The sequence below is a fragment of the Siniperca chuatsi genome, linkage group LG10 (assembly GCF_020085105.1).
Source record: "Siniperca chuatsi isolate FFG_IHB_CAS linkage group LG10, ASM2008510v1, whole genome shotgun sequence".
NCBI lineage: Eukaryota > Metazoa > Chordata > Actinopteri > Centrarchiformes > Sinipercidae > Siniperca > Siniperca chuatsi.
In genome coordinates this window covers 11,104,412-11,124,244 of record NC_058051.1, presented here as the reverse complement: position 1 = coordinate 11,124,244, position 19,833 = coordinate 11,104,412, and the positions used below count along the sequence as shown (strand labels likewise).

The window sequence follows — 19,833 nt, the reverse complement described above, 5'->3', positions numbered from 1 at the left end:
ACAAACTAATGATAAAATAACGAATTATAGCATATTAACAAAGTGTTACAAATATCTGGTCCATCTCTCTCTGTAATGTTTATAGATGTTTTACAAACGATTTATTAAAGGTTTAAAAATCATTGGGTAATTGGGTAATTAACAAATACTTATATAGTATATAAAATGTTATACTGTGTGCAATAATAAACTTGCAAGTTCACTAATATAATTAGGATTTAGAGTGCATCATAGCACAGAGACAGCACTGATGAAAATTATAAATGACCTTTTAATTTCATCAGACAATGGACTTGTCACTGTACTTGTCTTGTTAGATCTTAGTGCTGCATTCGACACCATTGACCATCACATCCTATAACAGAGATTGGAACATTCAATTGGCATTGAAGGAACTGCACTAAGCTGGTTTAAATCCTATCTATCAGATCGATCTCAGTTTGTACATGTTAACGGTGAGTCCTCCGTGCACACCAAGTCATGGCGTTAGAACATGGTTCTGTGCTTGGACCAGTTCTATTCACCTTATATGCTTCCTTTAGCCAATATTATTAGGAAACACTCCATAAACTTTCATTGTTATGCGGATGATACCCAATTATATCTATCGCTCAAGCCAGATGAAACTAACCAGTTAGCTAAACTTCAAGCATGCCATAAGGACATAAAAACCTGAATGACCTGCAATTTTCTGATGTTAAACTCTGACAAAACTGAAGTTATTGTACTTGGCCCCAAACACCTCCGAGACACATTATCTAAAGACATAGGTACTCTAGATGGCATTGCCCTGGCCTCCAGCACCACCGTAAGGGACTGAGTTATCTTTGATCAGGATTTATCCTTTAACTCCCACATGAAACAAACTTCAAGGACTGCCTTCTTTCACCTACGCAACATTGCAAAAATCAGGCACATCCTGTCTTAAAATGATGCAGAAAAACTAGTGCATGCATTTGTTACTTCTAGGCTGGATTATTGCAATTCCTTATTATCAGGCTGCCTGAATAAGTCCCTTAAGACTCACCAGTTGATCCAGAATGCTGCGGTACATGTACTGACAAGAACTAGGAAAAGAGATCATATTTCTTCAATATTAGCTTCTCTGCACTGGCTCCCTGTAAAATCCAGAATATAATTTAAAATCCTTCTCCTCACCTACAAAGCTCTGTATGTATTTTGTACTTTGTATTATTATACCGTACATACTTATCATCAACCGGTAAATCCACTTTGTACTTTACACTTATTTTAAATTTATACTCATATCCACTTTGTACTTAATTTATCTTACCTGTATTATAGTGTATTATATTCTGATTGCTTAGAACTTCTATCCCTGTGTGCACTGACATGATAGTGAGCTGCTGTGACAAAAGAGTTTCCCCTTGGGGATCAATCAAAAGTAAGTAAAGTATTTCTGATTCTGATTCTGATATCTTAAAGAGCTCATAATACCTTATTACCCCACTAGAACACTGCACTCCCAGAATGCAAGGTTACTTGTGGTTCCTAGAGTCTCCAAAAGTAGAATGGGAGCCAAAGCCTTCAGTTATCAAGCTCTTCTCCTGTGGAATCAGATCCCAGTTTGGGATCAGGAGGCAGACACCATCTCCACATTTAAGAGTATGCTTAAGACTTTCCTCTTTGATAAAGCTTATAGTTACGGGTGGCTTGAATGAGTCCTGAACCATCTCTTAGTTATGCTGCTATAGGCCTAGACTGCCGGGACTTCCCATGATGCCCGTCTTTCCTCTCTCCTCCTCTCCCTCTCCATCTGTATGCATTTTTATCCCATTACTGCATGTTACTAACTCGGCATCTTCTCTCTCCCGTAGTTTTGTTTTTTGTTTTTTTTCTCCTCTCTCCTTCTGTCTCTTTCAGCAGGTATTTCTACCTCCAGAGCTACAGAGACTGGATTTTTGGATGTGGGCCACCTGCTGCTCCCGTGTTCCTGCTCAACAACTGCTACTACAGTTACTACTACTACTGTTATTGGCCTTGTTACTATTATTGTCATTATTATTCCTATGACTATCATTCCTATTATGATTACTTTATTAATATTAATATTACCACTACCATTACATTATTGCTATTTTAAAATTTTAGGTGGAATTTGCATTGTGCCCAACCTCTTTTTCTCTCTCTCCGCATTCCCCCCCCACCCTCTCTCTCAACCCAACATGGCAGCGGCAGCTGGCCACCCACCATTGAGTCTGGTTCTGTCCAAGGTTTCTGCCTTTTAATGGAAGTTTTTCCTTGTGACTGTCGCCAAGTGCTTGCTCATGGTGGGATTTGTTGGATCTCTATAAATAATATTATAAAGAGTACGGTCTAGACCTGCTCTATAGGAAAAGTGCAACGAAATAACTTGTTATGAATTGGCGCTATATAAATAAAATTTAACTGAATTGAACTCAATTTATACTCTGTTTCACAAGGAAATGATGGCAGTGTGTTGCTGGAAGCAATATTTTATATACATATTTGGGCTACATAAAATCTTGTGCTTAGTATGGAAAAACAAAACAAACATTATTTTCAACATGCTCTGTGTTAAAGGACTAAAGATAATACATTTCAATATTAGGAGCCTTATAATTCAAAACTGATTTATTTATTTGTCAGTTAAATTACGTACTTTATGCAGCAGATCAGGGCGATGTGGCATCTTACATTTCAAGGAAATCTTGATGTTTAATCAGTTTATTTTGAAATTCTGTTTGTGAAGATAACATATCATAAGGATAAATATTTGAGCATTTGAAATACAGTATACATAAGCCTCCATCCACTTCTTAAGAGACCCATATGATTTCTACTATTAAATCTATTGATTGGTATAAGAAAATTACTGCGTTAGAATGATTTTAATAGTAACTGGGTAGATGTAGATGTGTAATATTCTGAAGTTTAGTCATTGGATTCAGGAATCCACTAGGGTGAATTATAGGCCTTATTATTGGCCTTGCCTTAAAAAGTAAAAAAAAACTGTCTGACGACAATTACACAGATAACAGTCATGTGCTTACATCAGATGGAAGCCACAGTATACCCACCTACCACGACACCACTACACCACTGGAAACACCAAGCAAAGACAAAACATATAGAAAGTTAAATGTAAGAATAACACAAAGAAAGAATACATTTTAACCAACTTTTTCTACTTTCTGAATCCAGGTACTTTGAGTTGAGGATACAGTAGGTCAACTATTCAGTTTGGTGTAGTTTGGCTTTAGCACAAGTCAGCATTTCTAGCACTGTGGTGAATCGTGTGTGTGTGCCCTGCGTGTGTGTAAGTTTTGCATGAACTGTATTATATCCATATGTTCACCTGTATAGTGCTTTGTTAACATGTCTGTGTGTGTGTGTGTGTGTGTGTGTGTGTGTGTGTGTGTGTGTGTGTGTGTGTGTGTGTGCATCTACAGTAAGTGCCTGTGCAGTGTGTATGTCAGTATATTTGTACCAGTCGAGTGTGTCCATGTTCAGTGTCTGTATTCAGCAGTGTGTTTGTGTCTGTGTTCTTAGTTTTTCCCCTGACTCAGCTGTTCGAGTAATCCAGAGATCAAAGTGTGGAGAGGTAGACGAACACTGCAGTGAAGTTTCAGCAGCTGATAAATAAACGAACACTGCACAAAATGTGCAGAAGTTATTTTATTTCAGCAGCTGATAAATGCACTAAATCCTCATTGAATGATATATTAATATGCTTTTGTTTAATCGTGAGGTAGTCTTGCGTTCTTGGGGTGCGCCACAAGGGGGCAGTGTAGTGAGCAAGTGGCGGGCCTCCCAGCCAGGCCCTTCTTGATAGGGATTGAGCGAGGCTGCACAGAACCGAAAGCTCACTGCCTGTTGTCTCTTATTTTCCTGTATATTCAGGTAATATAATGTAAAACACACATAAACATGTACAGAGTGGGTTTGTAAAGGTAGACCACAGAAAAGTTTTGTTTTATTCTAAAATGAATACACATTCTGGTAGGAACTGTTTGAGTGTGAAAGACCAGATGTTTTTTTGTTAGATTGGCAGATTCTGACAACATATTAAAAAAATGCTTTTTGAATATTTTGTGATTAAAGATACAATGAAGCGAGGCTGCACAGAACCGAAGCTCACTGCCTGTTGTCTCTTATTTTCCTGTATATTCAGGGTTTTCTTCTGTCTTGGTCTGCCCCTAGACCGGACCCGTAACAGAAATTTGGGGGGGCTCGTCCGGGATACTATGACATCAACAGCTGCCAGAGGTCGTAGATCCAGTCCTGGACCCGTGGACCAGCGTCTGCATCCATGTGCCGTATAACTCAAGGAAAGGGGTCAAAGTGAGTGCTATAGGACCAAGGCCTGAAGTTATAAGCAACAATGGAGGACAGTGAACGCAAGAAGCTGGTTTGGACTGTGAAAAAGAAACTGTTTCACCTCGCAACGGATGATTTATCCAAGCTACTAGACGAAATTCCCAAAACATCTGATTTAGATCCAGCTCAAATAGACCAATCAGATGAAGAGAGTTGCATTGGCTTTATAGTAGCCTATATGAACAGTGAAAGCTTGTTGGACTCAGAAGATCAAGGCGTGTCAGTGCTATTATTCCTTAATGACAAGATTGAGGAGATTAAAGAGAGTCACTGTAACATTGTAGAGACTGCTAGTGAATCCCCTAATCTTGCCCCTGCAGTTGCTCAGACCCAGCAAACTGGCAATGACCAAGGTGGTAGCAATCACAATGGGAATGACTGCATTGAGTCACAGTTGGCCAAGCTTCTCTCCGGCTATGAGTCTCTGACTAAAAAGCTCAAAATAAGTGACACATCTCCAAATCCAACCGCTGCAGATGAAGATAGCCAGTCCCAGAGCAAATACTCAACTCACCCCTCTGAAAGCATGATAGCTCTAAAAGATCTGCCGTTACTGCAGAGGAAAGAGTTCAAGATTCAGGGTGGGCAGATTGGTGATAATGCCTCTGACATAAGCTACAGCAGCATTAGTAAGCAAATAGACAGAGGACTGAAAGAGAATCACACTGAGAGTGAAGTGGTTCAGGCTGTCCTGCGCATCATCAAACCTGGCATCTTCAAAGAGATGCTCACAAGCAAAGATGAGATGTCCATCATAGAGTTGAAAAGCTTTCTACAGTCACACCTGGGAGAGAAGAGCACAACTGAACTGTTCCAAGGACTCATAACAGCCAAGCAAAACGAACAAGAAACTCCACAACAGTTTCTCTACCGAATGATGGGGCTCAAGCAAAAGTTAATATTCACGTCAAAACAGTCTGATTGTGGTATCAAGTATGAAGCTCAAACGGTCCAAAATGTGTTCCTGCACACTGTTTACCAAGGTTTAAGTGAGAAACATGAGGACATTAGACGAGAGCTAAAACAGTTCCTTTCTGATCCTACAGTGACTGATGACTTGCTCTTAAAGCAAATGACTAAAACTACAAATGAAGAGAGTGAACGTAAAAGGCGCCTAGGCCATATAACTCGCTCCAAAACTGCCTTTGCCCACAGTAATGAAGTTGAGCCCAGTGGAACAAAAGTAAAACCCAGCCCAGAGTTAAAAGCAAAAGATGAGCTCATTCGACAACTCAGCGCTCAAGTACAAACCTTGACAGATGCTTTAAGCTCTCTCCAGACAAAACCTAAAGAGCCAGAGTCGAAACCAAATGAGTCAAGTCCAACATGTCCTTGCCATTGTTCTAATAGGCCCCGCCAGCAGCTGAAAAAGAGCAAGTTTGGTTGCCCTGACTGTGTCGCTCACCGAAGGACTAATTGCAACCATTGTTTCACTTGCGGCGAGGAAGGACACAGGGCAGTGGGATGTTTGAAAAGAACCAAAGACTACAAACCAAGGGCACAGCAATACTTACCAACACAACTGAAGGAAAATTACTCTCACTCAGCTAATGATGCTGCTTGCCATTCTGCCGATGTCATGTCTGCATCACAAAGAGTAGCAAAAATCTTAGGACAGAAATGCCTCCTCAAGTGCAACCTGGACGGCTATGCAGTGACCGTGCTCCTGGACACTGGTGCTCAGGTCAGCATTGTTGATCGTGTCTGGAGAAAGACTTTTGCCCCTCAACAAAAGATTCGCCCTCTCAGTGAGTTACTGGGAGACAAGCCCCTCCATGTGACTGCAGTTAACGGTGAGTCTGTCCCTTATGATGGCTGGATCGAACTGCTGTTTAACTTACCTGAAAATGACAACCCAGATCTCACTATCAGAGTCCCATTCCTGGTCAGCAGAGTCAGTCTTCCCGTCCCATATTAGGCTTCAACGTCATTCAAGAGCTCATTCTGGGACAGGAAAAGGAAAGAGAAATAGTCACAGTAATTTCTAGACTACTCAAAGACGCTATGCAGATTCAAGAGGATCAAGCTGAGACCATTGTCAACTTCATTCAGACTCGTGAATCCAGCTTTGAAGGTGCTCGAGTTAGAGTAGGACGACAAGGTGCTGTCATACGGCCTGGTCAAGTTGCCCATCTGAGGTGTCACCTGTCAACTGATTTCAGCGCCCCTGTCGCCCTGTTTGAAGTTACTGCCCCCGATACCAAGCTGCAGCAACTTGACATCGGTGATGGACTGGTCGAAGTACACAAAGGCAAGCGACCTTATGTTGAGATTCCAGTTGGTAATCACACACAGAGTGACATTATTTTAGACCATTTAACACTACTAGGGAGCATCCAATCTATTGACAAGATCATAGAAACAGCCGATGCCACAGTAAATGACTCTAGCACACCAGTTTGTATTGAGAAAGAACAGACACTCAGTGAGTCCACATCTCAGCTGTGGCACCCTCCAGTTGATGTGGGTCATTTAAGTGAAGAGCAACAGGCTGCAGTGAAACAAATGCTGTATGAAGAGTCAAATGCATTCTCCCATGATGACAATGACATAGGATGCATCCCAAGTCTCCAAATGGACATAACACTAAAAGATGACATTCCCGTCCAAAGAACATACTCTGCTATCCCCAAACCACTCTACAGGGAAGTCAAAGAATACATTCAAGATCTTCTGGCCAAGCAGTGGATAGTCAAGTCCAAGTCCCCTTATGCAGCTCCAGTGGTTTGTGTGCGTAAGAAAGACGGCACCCTCCGTCTTTGCATAGACTATAGGCTCCTGAATCAAAAGACAGTCCCAGATAGACATCCCCTGCCCCGCATCCAAGATCTTATTGATACGCTGGGGGATATAGCTGGTTCTCCATTTTAGATCAGGGGAAAGCCTACCATCAGGGCTATGTGGCTGAGGATCACGACACATGACAGCATTCATCACCCCGTGGGATTGTATGAGTGGGTGCGCATCCCCTTTGGGCTGTCAAACGCGCCAGCTACTTTCCAGAGGGGCATGGAGGAGATGCTGAGCTCACTGAGGACGAGTGCTGCATACCGTATTTGGATGACATCCTCTGTTATGCTAAGACATTCGAAGAACATGTTGAGGGACTCCGACATGTTCTACGGGCACTCCGACAGCATGGCGTGAAGCTCAGGCCAACTAAATGTGAACTCTTTAAAAAAGAAGTCCGCTATGTTGGACGCCTAGTCTCTGCTGGTGGAGTTCGTATTGATCCCAAAGATCTGGAGGCCATTCAAGCTCTCAAAGACAAAACTCCAAGCACTGTTGGAGAAGTCCGTAAACTGCTCGGGTTTCTCAGCAGCTACTACGTGCACGTATATCCAAGATTTCTCAAAGATTGCACGACCAATGTATGAACTGTTAGTAGCAAAAGACACAAGTTACACCAATACATCCAACCAGTCAAAGAAAACAGTAAAGTCAAAACGCATGCAGATGCCGTCAAAAACATCTATATGCTGGACTGAAGAACACCAGCGGGCGCTACATCAGCTCATCTCAACTCTGTCAAGCCCACCTGTACTCGCCTACCCAGACTTCAGTCTTCCCTTCGTGCTGCACACTGACGCCTCGGAGCGGGGGCTTGGTGCCGTCCTGTACCAGTGTCAAAGTGGGAAGCTGCGTGTCATCGCTTATGGGTCAAGAACACTGACACCTGCAGAACGAAGTTACCACCTCCATTCAGGTAAATTGGAGTTTCTGGCATTAAAGTGGGCCATTTGCGAAAAGTTCCGAGACTATCTTTACTATGCGCCACACTTTACTGTTTACACGGATAATAACCGTTAACCTATGTGATGAGCACAGCGAAGCTTAATGCCGTTGGCCACCGCTGGGTTGGTGAGCTTGCTGATTTCGGTTTGAGATAAAGTATAGGCCAGGCAAAGTCAACATAGATGCAGACACACTGTCCAGACTACCACTAGACATAGACAGCTATGTAGACACCTGCACAAAAGAACTGTCTAGAGACACTATTCAGACTATTTGGGACGGCAGTCGTGCTGCAGAGGCAAAAGATGTTCCCTATGTAGCAGTCCTGGACCTAGCTCAGACAAACCCGACACTTGACTTACTACCAGCCTTAAGCCATGCTGAACTGGTAAAAGCACAACAAGATGACCCTGTCATAGGCCAGGTTGTAAAGCTCAAAGAGACTGTCAAAACACTAACAAAGGACATTAAGAGCAAAGTTAGTGGTCCAGCCCGAAGACTGTTGTATGAGTGGGACAGATTACATCTCCAGGACAGCTTGCTTTTCAGAAAGACTAATCAGAGACACCAGCTTGTCCTCCCAAAGCTGTATCACGAAACGGTGCTCAAGCTTCTACACAATGACATGAGTCATGTAGGCACGGAAAAGACGTTGACATTGGTCAGGGACCGCTTTTATTGGCCGCACATGAAAAGAGATGTAGAGACTTATGTGACAAGAAAGTGCCCCTGCATCAAAAGCAAAAAGCCTGTCTCCCACATTAGAGCACCTATGGGGAGTATCACCACTAGTCAGCCTCTTGAGCTCGTGTCCATCGATTATTTACATTTGGAACCCAGTAAAGGGCGGTTATCAGTATGTCCTGGTTGCCGTTGATCATTTTACCAGATACGCCCAGGCATACGCCACTAGAAACAAGTCTGGCAAGACAGCTGCAGAGAGACTTTTTGAAGATTTCATTCCCAAATTTGGATATCCACACAAGCTGCACCATGATCAGGGGAGGGAATTTGAAAATGACCTCTTCAAAACTTTGCAGCAATTGAGTAAAGTGGGACATTCACGCACAACTCCCCTATCATCCCCAGAGCAACCCAGCAGAGAGATTCAACCGCACTCTTCTCCAGATGTTGAGGACCTTGGCAGAGAAGGAAAAGGAGAGATGGAGAGATCACCTGGTACACGCAGTTCACGCCTATAACTGTACTAGGCACGAGGCCACAGGTATGTCCCCATTCTACTTAATGTTTGGTAGACATCCCAGACTGCCTGTGGACCTAATCTTCAACCTACACCCTGAACGAGATACCAGCACTCCTCGAGGTTATGCAGAAAAGTGGGCTGAGAGGATGAGGGAGGCATATAAGATCGCCACGGAGAATAGCCAACAGTCAAGTGCAAAAGGAAAGGCATCATATGACAAACACAGCAAAGGTACTTTCCTTGAACCAGGTGACCGTGTGCTAGTTCGTAACCTGGGAGAGAGAGGGGTCCTGGTAAATTAAGATCATACTGGGAGAACACCATCCATGTAGTAAAAGAGAGAATTGCAGATGGCCCTGTTTACAAAGTGACACCTGAAAACGGAAGTAACAAAGTCAGGACACTTCATCGCAACCTCCTTTTATTAGTCAATGATTTGCCAGTAGAATTACCTCCCAGAGTTCCACCTGTGAAGAATAGACAAACACATCAAACAAGAGCTCAAAGACAGACAAAACGAGACCAGAGACTCAGTGACACAAAAAACAATACATCTTCAGACTCAGAAGATGAACCAGTCAGATACTGGTTGAGGATTCCCCAACATCTCACAAGAGCTCCACCTGCTGGGCTACAGAGAGGAAACACAACTGTACACGCAGAGCCTAGAACGCCAACTCCTGTAAGAGACACAAGGCAGCCCATGTTCAGAGAGCAAAACAAAAGTATTTCAGAAAGGCCCCTTGTTAATACAAGTCAGCCAGAGTCAGATGCAGGACATCAGCAGGATGAAGATGGTGCACTTGAAATACCAGAGCCTGCAGATGATGCCCAGAATGACACGGACCACCCAGAGGACAACGGTGAGCCAGCAGATCCACTCCAGCCTGCACGTGCCAGTGGGGGAGAAGAGGATGAGCCACAGGTCCGGAGGTCCACTCGTCCCCGCAAGCCGCCGCAGATGTTCACCTACAACTCCCTGGGCCAGCCTTCGCTCCAGTCCATCTACCAGCCACCACCAGCTGTCCACGCAGTGGAAGCCTTTCTGCCACCAGCTGTGCCTATTTGGGAATGGACTCTAGCCCAGTGATGTATCATGCACCATACAGACTTATCCCACAGCATTATGCATATCCAGTAATATATCCATTTACTGCTCCTGTACATCACATGCCATTACCTGCTTATTAATAGATAACAAAGACATTGGACTGTTGTTATATGTAGAGCAAAGATGTATTTGTAAATGTCTGGAGCCATTTTCTGTTGTCAGGAGCATGTAGCGCACACAAAATGTGCAGTCACATTTTTATGTTATTTTATAACTGGACAATGTCTCTTTACACTTATAAGTAGTACTTTACTGATAAAATGCACTAAATCCTCATTGAATTGATATATTAATATGCTTTTGTTTAATCGTGAGGTAGTCTTGCGTTCTTGGGGTGCGCCACAAGGGGGCAGTGTAGTGAACCAGTGGCGGGCCTCGCAGCCAGGCCCTTCTGGATAGGGATTGTGCCGCTCTCTTTCATACAATGAAGCGAGGCTGCACAGAACCGAAGCTGTTGTCTCTTATTTTCCTGTATATTCAGGTAATATAATGTAAAACACACATAAACATGTATACAAGAGAACTGTATACTATTTTGGTTGTTTATAGCCAACGTAAGAGTGGGTTTGCAAAGGTAGACCACAGAAAAGTTTTGTTTTAAGTTCTGCTAGTCACTGTCAGGCGAACACGAGGTTTTGTAATGGCGGCGCCCCTCGGAAACTTGAACTCCCATGTGAAATGAGCATGTAGTATCCCGGACATGGTTGCACTATTTAGATATCACTTCTTGAGTAAATTGCTGTAATGTTAAGAAAGTAATGTTCAAGAATTGTAAAAATTACGTTTATTGGAATAATATGTTGGTGTGTAAAATGTGTCAATGTGCAGACCAAGTAATTAGAATTTTATTTCTAGTATAAATAGTAACAAGTTAGCTTGTGTATATGCATAAAAACACAGAGATGCATATTAATTCTAAAATGAATACACATTCTGGTAGGAACTGTTTGAGTGTGAAAGACCAGATGTTTTTTTGTTAGATTGGCAGATTCTGACAACATATTAAAAAAATGCTTTTTGAATATTTTGTGATTAAAGATACAATGAAGCGAGGCTGCACAGAACCGAAGCTCACTGCCTGTTGTCTCTTATTTTCCTGTATATTCAGGGTTTTCTTCTGTGCGGGTCTGCCCCCTAGACCGGACCCGTAACATACACATACACAAATCCATTTAAGAACAGCAGACAGTACATAAACACCACTGCTGCATGCATGTTGCCTGCTGAATCTTAGCATAGGTTTAGAGGGATGAACAAAGACACACACATACACACACTTACACTGTACAGTGTCAACATACATGTCACAGTCATTTCTGCACACTTGTACACAAATAAAAGGTTGAACAAAGTTAGACCAAAAACATGGCACACATTCTGTAGACATATAATTGTAATGTGTGTGTGTGTGTGTGTGTGTGTGTGTGTGTGTGTGTTTCATTAAGTGGGACTCAATGCCTGTTTGTCTTTGTGTGTGTGTCTTTCATAAATGCTGGATTACCCTGTTGCTCCTCTATGCACAATGTCCTCACACACCCTCACTGTCTGAAACCCACATACACCAGCCAAAGTGAATATGTGAATTATGGATTTCAGCAGCCAATAGCAGGTTAATCTCCAGCCAGACCTAACAATAGTCGTATTACAGTAGTCTGGGAAAAAAGAGAGAGAAGAAAAAATTGAAGAAAAAAAAGTATAGAGAGAGACAGTAGCAGTAATGTACAGTAAAAATGTCATTGAAACCTCAAATGTAACTCTGCATGTTTAAAAATAAAGCAAATATGACTAAGCATCTAGTGCGCCATTTGTTAAGTTGCTCATTTTGAGCCAAACCAATTATTTGATCAAAAAATCAGATAACAATATGTCTGTTGGTATTCATTTTTCAACATACATAACGTCCATTTCAGGACCAAATACAGATTGTAACAATTGTACCTCTTTGCTAAGGACAATATCCCAGCTGTTGAAGTGGGAATAATATCCCAATGGCTTGCTGAGAACAAATTTCTGAAGATGTGTTTCAGTCAGGCAAGAACTTTACCAGGCACTAGGAATCTTCATTACCTTCAACCCATTTCCAGGATAAAGATCATGGCACAGCAGTTCTTCTATGCAACAACTCAAATAGAAGACCCAATCACAGTTGAAGATGATGTCCCAACCTTTGAAGACATCAAAGGCTATGTCACAGTTCAGTATGGTAGCTTGGTATGGTGATGTCTGTTGATCTGAAGCAGCATCAGGTAGAAATTAACTTCTTGCACCCAAAGGGTCCTTCCACATCATTTACTTTCTCAAGACATCCTGATCAACTCGTGGTTGATTTGGGCAATGTGCTCACATCAGTGGAGGCATAGACCACACACAGCAGCAAGCAGAATATACTGTCTGAGTCCAAATGGGATGAGCAAAGCATCATGGGCCCTTGACCAGTGACTTCAAAATAAAAAGTAAAGATCTTCACACCTTCACAAGACTTTGTACTACACAGTTTTGCTGACTTGGGCTTCCTTAATTTCCGTAATTTCATTTTAATTTTTTGTTTTTTAGTCATGTGACGATAAACAAATGGGAAAACTGAAGTAATATTTGAGGTAAGACAGAAAATAATAGGCAACATTAAGGGTTTATGTGTTGGACTGACATGCCCACTATATACTCAGAAGTCTGCTGTTGCTCCACCGATAGTGAGCACAACATGAAAACTTCAGGAGATGTAAAGAAGTGTCTACCCTATAACATCTAAAAAAAAATGCAAAGAAAATCGGAGTTTGCGCTTTTTTTGCATATAAAAGGTTTAAGGACATAAAAATCACCTAATATGCATATTTATTTATTTTGGACTGAAAGTACTGAAATTGTGGAAAACCTTGTTTGTAAGCTTTCCGATAATCAGAGAGCCATACTGTAATGTTTACCTCTGAAGCTGGCTGGGGCTACCAAGGAGCCTCAACAGCACCTCACTCTATGGGCACAGCAACAAGCTGCAACTGCCCATCAGATCCTTGGAAGAGGAATTCAAGATGACGAGGGACAGGGAAGTGTTGCTGTACCAAGAGTCAAGAGATCTGAAGGTGGCCAAAGGTGGAATTAAGGTGAGCACTGGGAGGAAGTGGAGAGCAGAGGAAGCTGTTCTGCAGGCAGAGTTGCGGCTCAGTCACAACAGGCTGGTGGGAGTGGTGACTCGAGGCAGAGTTGGACTTGGATCTTTTCCAACCCCCCACATTGGCATCACCAAAGGGAAGGAGAAGCGACACCTAGTTCAGGAGGAGGTGAGAGCAACAGTGGAGGAGGAAAGGACCTGCAGAATCGGTGGTGATGAACCAACAGGGAGCATGGACCAGATGTGACAATGCCATGGAATGGAAAATTACCTGGGCTGAGCTGTGGAAGGCTGAGCCCAACCAGATCAAGTTCCTTGTCCAGGCGGTCTATAATGTGCTTCCCAGCCCGTCAAACCTCAACACATGGGGCAAGGCGGAGACACCAGCATGTCCACTTTGCTCAAAGCGTGGAACCCTTGAACACATCCTAAGTTGCTGCACCAAGGCACTGGGAGAGGGGTGGTACAGATCGAAGCATACCAGGTCTTGAAGACCATCACAGAATCCATCAGCACTTGAATCAGGGGGCTAAGAAGACTAGCTTCTCAAAACAAGCCATCGCCTTTGTCAGAGCTGGGGAGCAGCCAGGACCTCCTGTGAGCAGCAGGAATACTGGCCTCTGCAAGGGACTGGCACGTGGACCTTGAGAGGCAACTCAAGTTCCCGCAGCACATTGCAAATAGCACCTTAAGACCTGACGTGGTAATGGTGTCTGATTCCACAAAGCTAGTAGTGCTCCTGGAGTTGACAGTACCGTGGGAGAACTGCCTGAAAGAGAGGAAGCTCACCAAGTATGACGGTCTGATCAGAGAATGTCGGCAAGGCGGCTGGAGAGCAAGATGCTTGGCAATAGAGGTTGGGTGCAGGGGCTTTGCAGCCCGATCTCTATTCAGAGCCCTTTGCTCGCTGGGTGTTGCTCACTGTCTCCTTCAATGGTTGGTCATTCTGGTTAATCAAGCCTCATTCTAATGCTGCTTTCACATGGATTCAGGCAGACAGTAGACGACAAACCGGATATCATTTTAATGGACAAGAGCAGGACGGTAAAATGAGGCCGGCAGAGAATACCAGCAACGGTAACAGTAGATGGCATAAGGTCCAAAGTTAAAATATTATATATATAATATATCCGCGACAGAATTTACAGCCAGATGTTTCTTAGCTCCCTCACACAAAGAGAAAACATGGCCAATCTGGACAATGAGAAGCTAATAATTTTGGTGCAACAACACCCAGAATTATATGATCAGCGCTTGAAATCCTACTGAGATATTACAAGAAACGCTGACATATGGCAGGCAATTAGCACAGAGCTGGGTGGAATACCTGACATGAAAACATTTTATTTAATATATTTTATTCCATTCTTTGTAAACAATATGACCATAGAAACATGCGTCATGTGTCTTTTGTTTTGCCGTCCTGCCATTCCGTCGGACTGTTTGTTTGTTTTTCCCATGCCATCCAGAAGGTGTTGTCCGTCTACCGTCTGCCTGAATCCATGTGACAAAACAAGAAAGTCATATTTACCTACAAGGATGTAACACTTAGATTTGCATTTATGGTTAAATATTCAAATTTAAACTTTGCATTACATTTAGTACAATACATGTTTACAAATTTCACTGTAAATGTAATAAATTTGTGACTTCAAAAAGTTCAGATTGCTTTTTTTAATCATTGTTTGGAGCTAAATCTGGCAAAAATGAGCTGTTACATTGAGCATGTTACACTTTGCAAATGGCACCCCATACATGTTCACTGTCTATATTCAGCAGTGTGTGTCGGGATTTTAAATCCCTGATCCCAGATATTCGCCGAGAAAAGCACTGATCTAATATAAAATATGGATTTTTACACTATATGTACGTGTAAATAAAAGCCATAAAACCATTTTCAGCAGGCTACTGCTAAACACAGCACTAAAATGTATTTATATTTTACTTCTAATATCCATTGCATAGTGAGAGTCAAAATTATATACATCATGTACTTACAATGGCACATACACACACAAACACACACACACACACACACACACACACAGTATGAATCACTGAGCAGTGTAATGATAGGTGGGTCCAAGACAGCATCCCAGTTGGTTTGACTAATGAAAGAGCATCCCATCTCTTATCAATGAATTATGCATCACACATATTAGAAAACGCTCCACTGCATAGATTATTAATAAAAAAACACACACTCTGCATATATGTATAGACAGATATGCACGCATGCTGACACAAAATGCCGAAATGAACAAACTCTAATAACTCTAAAGGGTAAAAAAAATGCACAAACGATAAAAAAGTGAAAAAATGCTGGGTACAGCTCGCCCTCACAGAGAGACCAGAGATGTTACATTGTGGCAAAAACGCATGTGGGGTACAGCTTGCTCTGGCTCACTACAGTACAAGCAACAACAGATAAAGAAAGAGAGACTGGAGATGTTACATTGAAGCAAAGTCAGAGATGGTTTAGAAAGTAGTCGGCTCACTTTAGAGCCATTGCCTGTGTCTGTGTCACGTAGGTCTCACCACTGCCCCACCCTTTAGGAGACTAGCGGCAGGTCCTGAGTCTATTCACTCCAATGGGAGAAGTGAACTTGAGCACAGACTATATAGACATATTTTTTCACCCCGTAGTCACCAAAGTAAATATTGGACAAATTTTTCACAAGTCACATATCTTCCGAACATGCTGACACTAAAATGGCATTTTTCAGACACACAAATCAGGAGAAAATTAACTTTGATCAAGAACTGTCTCTGTCTCAACCACACACTCTTGCGAAATCTGGCAATATCTGTTCTGTAACTGTTGGTCTGGTTTCGCTGCAGTGCTGCTGACGTCACTTTCCATCCGGGTAAACAGAAATCTAAAGGGACTTATGCGTGAAACCATGAATTAAAGTTAAAACTGATGTAAAACTTGTGTTTCTTTGCTATTATTTAACTGGGGAGAGTACACCATGGCCACTTAAACCGGAGCTATACTTGCATTTTAACCACACGTTAGCGTAGACAACCGGCTGCGTCATGAACTGAATTGTTTGCATACTTGCCTATGTACTGTGCGTGTTACTGGAGGACCGACGCTCCAAACGGACGCAGGATATGCGAGGCGGCCATTATGCATACGTGAACGTGTAGTTAAAAGCAAGTATATCTCCGGCTTTAGGAGACAGAAAGTGTATACCATTTCATACCATTGGCGCTGCCTGAAATGCGTTATATTCTGTTATAGATTATCTTTGGCAAAGTCTTGTAAGTTTGCCATTTTGTTTCACTAAACTCAAACAATTCAAGCATCAGCGATGTAACTTAAATACAGTAGATGTTGTGAGATGCGTCTCGGCCTCCATCTTGCAGCGATGTTCTTTCTACTATTCTTCAAATAGTAATAATAAATAATAATAAAACTTTATTTATAGAGCACTTATCAAAACAAAGTACAAAGTGCTTCACAACAAGAAAAATAAAATAACACAGTGAATGACGAAATATAAAGAAATAAAACACATGAAATACAGAAAAGCAATAAAATAAACAGTAAAATAAACAGCCAGTTCACGTAAAATCAGGATATGCTTTCAGATAAAAATGTGTTTTGAGACGAGATTTAAACGAAGACACTGACTCAGACAATCTAATTTCTTCGGGCAAGTTGTTCCAGAGCCTCGGGGCCCTGATAGCAAAAGCTCTGTCCCCTTAGTTTTCATCCTGGACTCAGGAACAGACAGGAGACCCCTGCCCGAAGATCTCAAACTACGTGAAGGTTCATAAGGGATTACAAGGTCTAAAATATAATCTGGGGCCAGGCCATGAAGAGCCTTAAAAGTAATCAACAAGATCTTAAAATCAATCCTAAAACCAACAGGGAGCCAGTGTAAAGAGGCTAAAACAGGTGTTATGTGGTCATACTTCTTGGTCCTGGTTAACAGCCTAGCAGCTGAGTTTTGTACAGTCTGCAGTCGTGTCAGAGCTTTTGATTAAGACAAGTGAACAGGCTGTTACAATAATCAAGGCGTGAGGAGATAAAAGCATGCACAACAGTTTCTGCATCACTAAGATTTAAAATAGATCGTATTTTTGCAATGTTTCTGAGGTGATAGAAGCATGATTGGACAAGCTTAGTGATATGTTGCTCAAAACATAAATTGCTATCAAACAGGACACCAAGATTTCGTGCAACAGGCTTGATATGTTGTGACAGGTTACCAGTGGATGGCAGTATTTGTTTAGTGATGTGTTGGGGCCCAATAACAAGGATTTCAGTTTTATTTGAGTTGAGCTGAAGAAAATTTATCGACATCCAATTTTTTGTGTCAGACAGGCAGTCCTGCAGAGAACTCAGCATACTAAGGTCATTGGGCTTGACAGGGAGGTACAACTGTGTGTCATCCGCATAACAATGAAAAGAAATACCATGTCTGCGGATTACATCACCCAAGGGAAGCATGTATAAGGAGAACAATATTGGTCCCAGAATTGAACCTTGAGGCACACCATACTTGATATGGGAAAAGGATGACTTGAAGTTATTAATGCTAACACAGAATTTCCTATTGGACAGGTAAGATGCGAGCCAGTCTCGTGCAGTTCCAGATATGCCCACCCAGTGCCTCAGTCTGTCTAAAAGAATGCCATGATCAATTGTATCAAAGGCAGCACTTATGTCCAACAGCACAAGAATTGAACACACGCCTGCGTCTGCATTCATTAAAAGGTCATTAGTGACTTTGAGAAGGGCTGTCTCAGTGCTGTGGTGTTGACGAAAGCCAGATTGGAACTTTTCAAAGGTATTATTTTTTCCACAGCAGCAAGGAGCTGCTTAGATACAAGTTTTTCGAGAATCTTGAAATAAAAGGCAATTTGGATATTGGGCGGTAGTTATCCAGGAGGGTGGGATCAAGCCCAGGTTTTTAAGACTGGCTGGACACAAGCTGTTTTAAAGAAATCAGGGACGCAGCCAGTAGACAGCGAGCTGTTAAAAATAATTTGTAAAAGGGGCGCAATACAATCCATAACTTCCAATAGAAACCTAGTTGGGATTTTGTCCAGAGGGCTGGAGGATACTCTCATAAGAGACATGATGTCTGCGAGTTCGGGCAGAGTAACAGCAGAAAAATTGCTCAAAGAATCCCTGAGCGGGTGATCCACATCTAAAAAGGCAGGATTGGGGTGATATCAGATCTTATTAACTCCACCTTACCAGCAAAGTGCAAAAGAAACTTCACAATCAGCATCACACTCAGCAGGGGCACAAGGAGAGGCAGGGTTAACTAACTGATCCACAGTCTTAAACAGGAATCTGGGGTTGTGCTGATGGGCAGAGATAAGTGCAGAGAAATGGCATGTTCTTGCATCCTTCACCATCCTATTATAAAGGCGTAATAACTCTTTCATGGCCACAAAGTGGACCTGGAGACATGATTTCTTCCATCTGCGTTCTGCTCTTCTGCAATTCTTTTTACAGCTTCGAATACTGTCATTTAACCATGGCTGTTTTCTAGTCTTTGAGTTTTGTCTATTTTTAAGAGGAGCTATGAGATCTAAGGTTGAAGAACACTGGTAGTTAAAATAATCAACCAAATCGTTGGTGTTGGAGGAATCGGGAAACACACTGCCCGGAGGATTGAACCGTGTACAGAATTTTAAGGCACTATGCTCATTAAGGACGCGTGTGTACTTAGAGCGGGATAAGACAGAACTGGCAGCCTCTAATTCACAATTGAAAACAATGCATAGGTGATCAGATACAAACATGTCCCTGGTTTCCACAGATGGGGTTTTCAGGCCCAAAGTAAAGACTAGGTCTAAGGTGTGGCCACGGGAATGAGTTTGGCCAGACACATGTTGTTGTAAGTTGAAAGAGTTAGTGATATTTAAAAATCAGCAGCAAGGGCATTAGAGGAGTCATCAACGTGAATATTAAAGTCACCACAAAGAACAATTCTATCATAATTTAACACAAGACTGGATAAAAACTCAGGGAGTTCCAACAAGAAGGAGCCAGCTGGTTTAGGGGCGATATATAATAGCAAATATGACTGGGAGGGGGCCACCAAGTTTAAACATGAGCACTTCAAAGGAGGAAAAATCATTGCAAGCTATGAGGTCACACTTAAAATGCTTCCTATAGACAGTAACAAGGCCCCCACCTCGACCACAGACCCTAGGGCAACTAAAGCAGTCATAATCAGGAGGGCACAATTCAGCCAGCTGACTGTGATCACCAGGATGTAGCCAGGATTCAGTTAAAAACATAAAGTCTAACTCAGTGGAAGAGATAAAGTCATTTAAAATAAACGT

At 42.3% G+C, this 19,833-nt stretch overlaps 1 pseudogene; it reads left to right on the top strand.

The window, feature by feature from the left end:
* Positions 1 to 12,506: 12,506 nt before the first annotated feature.
* On the top strand, positions 12,507 to 14,488 carry LOC122882794 (annotated as a pseudogene).
* The last annotated feature ends 5,345 nt before the right edge of the window (positions 14,489 to 19,833 follow it).